This window comes from Sprattus sprattus (assembly GCF_963457725.1).
Source record: "Sprattus sprattus genome assembly, chromosome: 2".
NCBI classification, from domain to species: Eukaryota; Metazoa; Chordata; class Actinopteri; order Clupeiformes; family Clupeidae; genus Sprattus; species Sprattus sprattus.
Window position 1 is genome coordinate 1,773,730 of NC_137921.1, and position 8,359 is coordinate 1,782,088.

An 8,359-nucleotide genomic window follows, 5' to 3' on the forward strand; every position below is an offset into this window, starting at 1 on the left:
ATTCTGCCTCCCTGCCCGCACGTCCGTGAGGTGCCATGGATGTTAATTAAAAAAGGAATCATTATGGAAAACCCTCAATGCGTAGTGACTGAGATCGCTACAATATGCTTTTCCTCAAACCCTCAAAATCAGACAGTGGTAGTACAGTAGGTAGAGAAGTGGTTTAGTAATAGGAAGGTTGCCGGTTCATTTCTCAATCAAGTTTGTAAGTGTGTGTGTGTGTGTCTCTATGTATATCATGTGAAATGTGCTATATAAATAAACCCTGAACTTGAACTTGAACTTGTGTGTGTGTGTGCCCTGTAAGCAAAATGACGGCCCGCAATATATTATATTTAATTGTTTTCATTTAGCTCAGCAAAAACGGTCTTTACCCCCACCGTGCCTGCTACATCCACGGTGCGTCCTTGACGTCTAAAACACATTTCCCAGAAGTCACCCCAATGCCCTCAGGACGTTCTTGCAACTTCCTGCAGAACGTCCCCAGGACCTATAGAAACAAGTTTCCAGACGTCACCGTAATGTCCTAGGGACGTTCTTGCAATGTCCTGCAGAACGTCCCCAGGACCTGTAGAAAACGTTTCCCAATTGTCACCGCAACGTCCTCGGGACAGTCTTGGAACGTCGTGCAAAACGTCCTAGAGTTGTCAAGTGAACCATACACATTTACGTTTTTAGAACGTTCAGAGAGACCATTACAGGACGTTGAGGGGACTTAATTTTGCTTACAGGGTAGTCACATTAAGGTCTATTTGGTACTTGACTCTGATAAAATGTTTTACTTCTGGTTTTCTTTGATCACCTCTTGAATTGTTGCATTTTTACTTGTGGTGAAATGATTTCAAGGTGTTGTAGTGGTGTGTGAAAACATATTATGGAAGACAATCTGTAAAATATTGTGCTAATCTTGGTCATCTGATATGACCATATACTGTACATGTATTATGCCATCTGAAGACACATTCCTTTCTTCAGAGATACACTCACCTCAGCTTCTCACACCTGCTCAGTGCAGGCTGCAGTATCCTCAGCTTCTCTGCTGTTATGCTGCAGGATAGAAACGACAGGCTTTTAAAGGCCGAGCAGCACTTATGGCAGTACAGCAGCACCCAGCAGTCTGTCCTCGTCAGGGGAATGTTGTCAAACTCCAGTTCATCCCAAACTCCCATGGCTCTCCTTACAAACTCCTCCTCATGGAGCTCATAGAGACAATGGAGTAGATGTAGCATATCATCTTTATTCATCCTTCGATTTCGGAATGGGTCTTTATTTTCGTATATTTGGTTTAGAAGCCACTCCTGCAGATGAGCTTGAATGGATGGGAAGGACTGCTTTTTCAGGTGTATGTCTCTGTTTGAAAGCCCAAAAAGGAATTGAATAACAGGTTTAAAACGTTCAACGTTTCCTAACAACACCCTTAGTTTGCCAAGTGCCTCTTCCTCATTCTCCAACATCAGGTACTGGCGAGCAGCAAAGAATTCCTGGAAGCTCAGATGCATGAAACTGTACATTCTTTCCTGTTTGACTTTCTTTCTTTGCAAGAATTTGCAGAGGAAAGGATTGTATTTGGTTGCTTGTGATGGATCAGGGAAAGCCTCAGACAAACTTTTCTCATCAAACAGGACCTGATGTTCCTGTAACCCTCTCTCTGCCAGCTGGCCCAGGCTCCTCAGCAGTGTTTCAGGCTGACTCAAACCCTGGCAGTGATGCTTCAGCAGAATGGACACAAAGTGCACAAATACGGAGGTGGTTGTTTCTAGTTCCTTAGTGATGTCCATGCCTTCTTCTTCTTGCTCCCTGAAAACTGTGCAGATGATCCAGCAGATGACAGGGATGAAGCAGGCAGTGTACAGAGTCTCGTTGGCCCTCACACAGTCAAATGCTTTCTTTACTAGCAGCTCTACTTTGAAAAACCTCTGGAAGTACTCCTTCACTCCCTCCTCAGTGAAGCCTAGGATGTCAGTAAAACGCTGAGAATCACTGAGCAGCTCGGCCAGTTTGTCTGAAGCAGTGGACCTGGTGGTGACCAGCAGGAAGCACTTAGGCAGGACAAGTCCCTTCAGCAGAGCATCCAGAGTGGCCTCAACAGGGGCTTTTGTGGAAGGGTCTTTAGGTGGCACTGTGCTAGTTTCCTCAAATGAGAACTTGAGCTCATCAAAGCCATCAACGAGGAAGAGCACATTCATTTTTGAGTCCTTCAGCACCTCTGCTGTCTCACTGGTGAAGCTTGGACAGTAGCCCAGGAGATCCACCAGACTGCATGCCTCTGAGATGTTATTAAGCTCTTTGCATTTAAGGTGAAGAACAAGGGGGAACAGTTCTTTGAATACTTTTCCTGAGGCCCAGTCGAACATGATCTTCTGAGCAGTGAAGGATTTGCCATGTCCAGAGTGGCCCTGGAGAATGACTGCCTTTGGAACATCTCCATCTTTATCGGGTTTGAACAACTGGTCAACAGTGATTCTGTTGTACGCTTCACTGGCCCTGGTTTTTAAAACCTCCTGGTGATGTTTTCCTTTAAAACGGATCTCCTCTTCTCTTTCTGTCTGCTTTCTGTGTGTCTCAACGATCAGCAGCTCAGTGTAGCGGTCATCCAGCAGCACATTCTCACCAGGTCTAGAGTTATACTCCTTCACTTTTTTATATGTGGAGCAGATGGATGTCTTGTAATCATTTATTTTGGATATATGATCTACAGAAGAACAATTGTATACACAACATTGAATATTGTTTTAAATTATGTTTCAGTTTTAATTTGATATAATGATGAAATAGAAATGTAATACAATCTGAATTTACCAGGGTCCTTTGGTGGTGTAGCCGGAGCAGAAACCCCAAGACCTTCAATAATAAAGAGGATGAATAGTGTGTGTGTGTGGGTGTGGGTGTGTGTGTGTATGTGTGTGGGTTTGTGTCAACACTGTAGATGAAACATGTCTTCTATATCAACACTCTAACCATCATCAATAGATAATTTACGGTTGAATGCAATGTCTTTTTCTTACCATGATAATGATTGTCGAAGCTGATGTTTCCCTGAACTGTACTGCGTGACAGGATTGCAGCTGAGACATGGCTTCCACCCTGAGCTACAATGTTGGCATTCTGAGCTTCAGCATAGAAGCCTCTTGCAGCCTCTTCTGGGTCCTCATCTGTCAAGGCATCAAACATAAAGCAAACCTAACCATCAGCAGCACTAGAGACAGTCACATCCCTTACTAAAACCTTGTCCGACCCTATTGGCTTTAGACTGGGTCGGAGATTTACATTAAAATTTCCCACAGTTGTTACTGTAGTTCTGGTCCATTCTATGTGTATACGTCCTTCAGGTATGGTAGTGCATTATAAAAGTGAAACGATGCATACAATACTCCAATGGTGTGAGTAAGAGCAGTTGCGCGAATAACTGCAAATGCAGTGAATGGAAGTCAATGGACACCGTAAACATAAGAAGTGTCGGATGACTTGACACCGGTCTATGTTGTGTGTCTAAGATCCCTGCTTGTTTGCCATTGTGTGTCAGTTGTCCTTTTGTTTAAATAAATGTAACATGCTGACATTAGCCATGACTCTGCTCGTCACTACAGTATTAGCTTATTGTCAAGCTGAAAATCAAGGTAAGGGTGGGTACTTACCCCTCTTTAAGGATGATTCCATGAGTGGAACTGCTGTTGAACTAGGTCACCATTAAGTCAAACCCTCTGGAGTTAGAACATCTACAATACAAATGAATAAATACCAACAAATGTGACCTACATTAAAAAAATATTTGATTTAAGTCTCACTAACATAACGATTAATTTCCTACATAGCCTACACTTCACTTTAGCTGCCGTATAGACCAGCTGTAGTAAGACGATTGTAGGCTAGACCAAAGACATGTCTTGACAAACTAATAAAGAATGTTCCACACACACTGGGCAATCAAGAATGTTCCACACACACTGCCTACTCAAGTATGTTCCACACACACTGCCAAATCAAGTATGTTCCACACACACTGGGCAATCAAGAATGTTCCACACACTCTACCTAATCAAGAATGTTCATACACACTGCCTAATCAAAAATGTTCCACACACACACTGCCTAATCAAGTATGTTCCACACACACTGGGCAATCAAGAATGTTCCGCACACACTACCTAATCAAGAATGTTCATACACACTAGCTAATAAAAAAATGTCCTAACACACTGCTGTTGGAGAAGTTTTAAAGACATTGTTATTGTATTTGAATCTGCTTGCCTATCCTGTGTGCTGACAGGCTGAGGCCTTGAATACTCTCTTGCTGAGGCAAACCACCTGTTTTTGTACTGATACTCATGCACACTGCTCAACTCTCAAGGACGTATTCTGAGATCACTGCAGCAACTTCTGAAGCGATGGGACTGGAGAATACCGCCCTTTGTCTGTGATGAAACCTGTTTTTTCTACTCACACAAGGCTGGCTGCGCCCAGCTCTTCTTTGGAGTTTGTTCATGATATTTGGTTCCGACACATCTTCCTCTTTTGCAAAAGATAAAGCGCTGACATTCTGATTGCTGGTCTCTGTCTCATTAATATTAACGTCTTGATATATAATTTATCTTACAACTGCCTAATCAAGAATGTTCCGCACACACTAGCTAATAAAAAATGTTCCACACACACTGCCTAATCAAGAATGTTCCTACACACTACCTAATCAAGATTTTCATACACAATACCTAATCAAAAATGTTCCACACACACTGCCTAATCAAGAATGTTCCACACACACCCTGCCTAATCAAGAATGTTCCACACACACTGGGTAATCAAGAATGTTACACACACACTGCCTAATCAAGAATGTTCCACACATACTGGGTATTACAGAGTGTCACATGACTCTACAGTAGGATGATATTGTCCTGAATTAAAGTATTATCAGATCAAACAACACTTAAAATCCATTTGTAAAAGAAAGTTTCTGTTTCAGTCAGTACCATTTATAGAGACAAAATGTTCACTTAAACACTGAGTAACCAACTGGGTATTTGAGGGGACAGGAAAGACCGAAATCCAAAAAGATCCGTGCAGCAAATGCTTAATGGAAGGAAGATAGTCTGCTGCCAAATATGGACATGGGTCGGCCTGTGAACATTTACTGTTTGTCTGAACTTTCAAATGTCAGAGCTGTTAGTTACACAAAGGAAGTAAGAAAGTTGTGAAACAGTCAAGGCGTTACAAAAGAAAGCAAATAAGCAAAGCAGCAGACACCAAATGCAATCGCCATTTTTACATACCAGTATTTTCCATAAGATTATAATGCCCATTGGCTGTTGTGGTGAAGTCCTACATTACACCAAGGCCTAAACACCCAAGATCAACTTAAGGGCTATGGAAGTGAAAATGGCGCTTTCTCAGGAACGCCACAAACAAACTTATATAAAACCATCATGTAACAAATGTGGACTTCATATCTGATCCCATTTGGATAGTTCACAGCAGGAGCCGTTGAAAAAACTATTCATGTCTTACATATCCTACACTTTACTTTCACTTCACGGCCATATGAGCGTCATTTCATTGAATATATTGTAACGACCAGTATGTTTAATGTGTTCATGTTCATAGTGTTGTCTGTGTGCCTGTGTCCTTGCTCTCTGTCAGACGCAGCAGCTCATGTGTTGCTATGCGCTGCGGGAGGCTGGCAGAGTAGCCAGAGGGGCGGGGGCACCTGGTTAAGAGAACGTGTAACTTGTTGTTGTGTCTCTTGTGCTGGAAGTTCTATGAGAAGCAGCCACAGAAACGTATGTGTTCAGCCGAAGTTATAACGGCCAAGACAGCTGGAGCACCCTCAATCTCTGCAGGCTGCATTGGAGTTGGCAGTGGAGAGGGAGTTTGTGTGGGGTGTGCCAGCTGGAGGTAGCCACAGTGAGAGCCTGCCCATAACAAGAGTGGCAGTGGGCACCAAAGCTGGCCTGGAGAAGCCGGCATGGGCATCTGAGCTGACGGAGCTGATACGGGCTATGTCTATCCAGTCAACCCGTACCCCGCACACATCACCCAGGGTGTGTTGGGGGTGTGGCCAGCCTGGTCACCTTCTCAGGCAGTGCCCAAAAGCACCCAAGGGTCCGGGAAATGGCACCGGGTCCGCATAGGGGAGGCTGTGCGGACCCCAGCCCCATCCTCTTGGTCGTCTGCAGGAAGGGCCCGACAGCACAGACGGGGGAGTCAGGGCCCACTCCCCCCAGAAGCAGACGAAAACATGCACACGGAGCCGGTGATAGTGGTGGGGCGTACTTGTGTGGGGGACTTTTGTCACGTCCCAGTGACCATAGAGGGGGTTCCCTGCACTGCTCCTGTGGACACAGGGTCCACAGTGACTCTGGTAAGACCTGATGTGGTGCCGGGCTGGACCCACCACGGTGCAGCTGCGCACAGTCACAGGCGGGCTGGCACCTATGAAAGGCAGGGGCACAATGACACTGACTGTGGGGGGCAAAGCTTTCCGCCGCAGTGTGGGTGGCAAGCGTGCAGGACCCGTGCATACTGGGGCTGGATTTCTTGAAGGCTAAGGGCTGTCAGCTGGACCTGGTAAGAGGAACGCTGAGGATTCAGGATGGACCTGTCATCGCGTTTTCGGCCGTGACACCACCAGCTGCTGCACCCACTACCTTGCCGGCGCGAGAAGTTGGCACAGCAAAGCCGGGGGCCACACCCACTTTTCCCCAAAACCCCTCATGACTTCAGGGTGCGTGTTTCCCCAACCGGCCACCACTCCACGCCCACAGCATTGCTGTTCAATCACCTCCCTCTCAGCTGGAGACAGAGGTGACAGCACCCAACTCCCCTCCACTCCTGCTGGCAGTGCCGGTCCCCAACAGCATGTGCTGCCCGTCTCCAGCCCTGCTGCCCCAGACGGCGGAGGAGGCGACGCGGGCTGCCATCACGAAAATCTGGATGGAGAACTGTGATGACCTGGAAATCACAACAGTAGGAGCTGTTGTGGCGGCTGTTAGTGGAGTTTAAAGACAGCTTTGCACTGAGAGAGGATGACGTCGGGCGAACACAGCTGGTGGAGCACGAGATTGACACCGGAGATGCCCGCCCGATAAAGTGCCGTCCCCGCCGGCTTCCGCTAGCGCGGCAAGAGGCGTGTGACAAAGCTGTGGGAAACATGCTGCAGGCAGGCGTCATCGAGCCATCAGATAGCCCCTGGGCAGCGGCAGTGGTCATGGTTCCCAAAAAGAATGGTGAATGGCGCCTCTGCTCTGACTACAGGCCACTGAATGGGGTAACTAAGAAAGACTCGTATCCACTACCCCGCGTGGATGAGTCTCTGGACCTAGTCTCAGGCTCTGCCTGGTTTTCCTCACTGGACGTCCGCTCGGGCTATTACCAGATGCCTCTCGCCCCATCTGCGCGACCAAAGACTGCCTTGTGCACTGGACTTGGGCTCTGGCAGTTTAAAGTCCTCAGTGTTGGCTTATGCAACGCCCCTGCTTCCTTCGCCAGACTGATGGATCAGGTGTTGACTGGCATCCCACGCCAGGAGTGCCTGGTTTATCTGGACGACATCTTGGCACATGGACCCTCCTTCGATGCTGCTTTGTTGTCGTTACGGCGCGTGCTGGAGAGGATCCGGGCAGCAGGGCTGAAACTCCACCCTGATAAGTGCCATTTTATGCAGCGTCAGGTGACTTTTCTGGGACATAGAGTGGGGCGGGAGGGAATTAGCACCGTGCAGGACAAAGTGCAGGCAGTGGCAGACTGGCCGGTCTCGTCCACTCAAAAGGACTTGAAAAGTTTCTTGGGCCTCGCCTCATACTATCGGAGGTTTGTACGGGGTTTTTCGTGCATCGCTGCCCCTCTGTTCCAGTTGTTGCATAAAGACAGAGAGTTTGTCTGGACAGATGCATGCCAGGGGGCGTTCGACCAGCTGCGTCGGTCCCTCAGCAATGCCCCTGTGCTGGCTCCAGCTGACCCCTCTCTTCCGTTTATGTTGGACACTGATGCCAGTGGGGTGGGTGCTGGAGGAGTGCTGTCGCAGGTGGTTGCAGACGGGGAGAGGGTAGTGGCATATTTCAGCCGGGTGTTCAATAAGGCTGAGAAGCGCTACTGCGTGACCCGGCGAGAGCTCCTGGCAGTGGTGCTCTCCGTGCGCCATTTTAAATATTACCTGTGCGGTCTGCCCTTCACTGTGAGAACCGATCATTCAGCTCTCCAGTGGCTGATGTCATTCAGGGAGCCGGAGGGGCAGGTCGCCAGGTGGTTGGAGGAGCTCCAGTCCTATAACTTCACAGTGGTGCACAGGGCAGGAGCTAAACACAGCAATGCAGACGCCCTCTCCCGTCGCCCGTGTGCTGCCAAGGGGTGCCACCACTGTGAA